We start from the raw sequence: 1281 nt of genomic DNA, 5'->3' as shown, positions 1-1281 counted from the left end.
TTTATTCTGTACAAAGCCAAACAGATATGTGGCAAAAAGGGTGCTGCAGTTAAAATGACCAGAATGACTTGCCAATCTCTTTTAACTGGAAAGGCGGGCAAGCACAGCCAGAAGCAACCACATTTGCCACCTTCTGCTCCATCTAGGAAAGGGAGAATGCATGATTTAAGTAACTATTCTTCAAGGAAGGGGAATTCTTCTTCCAGTATGCCAGAAGACCAATTACAGATGATGGGCTAGCTAATTTCTGAGTCCTTCAACAAAAAGCAAGATGGCCAGAGGAGACGTGGTTCTCCTACCAGATCTGATTCTTCTCCTGTACTTCAACTTCGTCAGTTTCATCTCCTTGTTTTTCTATAGATTAGAATGACAAATCGGGAAGCATTGATTCTGGAGTCCCTACAGAGAAATATGTCCAGAAAAAAGGTTTGATTTCTTATGTCTGTGAACCAACAGTTGCTGACTTACGAAGAATAACCGTCCACAAGTGGGCAATGTGGCAGACAATTTAACATACCAGAAGTCCAGAAATTTCCAATTAATCCAGGCTTATTGAAGAGAGGATGGAGGGCCTCTAAAAAGACTTCAGTCCCATGGTTTGCGGGTAGGCTCTAGCCGTGTGGTGAAGGAGTTATGGATCTTCCACAGAAGTTGGAGGAGGACCCTTGTTGGAAATTTTTGCTAGACTGCAATTCTGACAGAAGATGTGGTGGTACAGGACACAAATGATAAAAAGGCAGATGGCAGATACTTCTTTGAAGAAGGCCCATTCAGTATGGATTTAGAAATTAGGGCTGATATATATTCTTCGTGCATGTAGCAGTCCTTATTTAAGAGACTTCCGATCCATATATATGACAATTGAAAGTGGTGAAGATGTTGACTACGGAGTTAAGAAAGTGTGATTTTCTGTAAATTTTGCAGTAGCAACAAGAGGATGTAAATCTCCTGTGTCTACCTTGAAACAATGGATTCTGGAAGCGATCACTATGACCTATTCAATTTCCATTCACTTTCTTCCAGGTGCAGTTCAAGCTCCTTCAGCAATGGGAATGGCAGCCTCTTGGCCAGAATGGGCCGGGCCTCTATTACAAATATTTGCGCCGCAGCAACTTTTGCATATTCCTCTACATTAAACACTATAGGTTCAATCTTACCCAAGGGAAAGGGTTAGATATTGGTTCAAAAGTTCTGAAAGGCAAGAATACCTCTTAAATTATCTTGTTTCAACAGGATCATGTTTTGAAATCATACTGAGTTTGGTAGCATGATTCCTATTTA

Source organism: Lissotriton helveticus, chromosome 10 (genome assembly GCF_964261635.1).
Source record: "Lissotriton helveticus chromosome 10, aLisHel1.1, whole genome shotgun sequence".
Lineage (NCBI taxonomy): Eukaryota > Metazoa > Chordata > Amphibia > Caudata > Salamandridae > Lissotriton > Lissotriton helveticus.
This window is presented reverse-complemented; position numbering follows the sequence as displayed.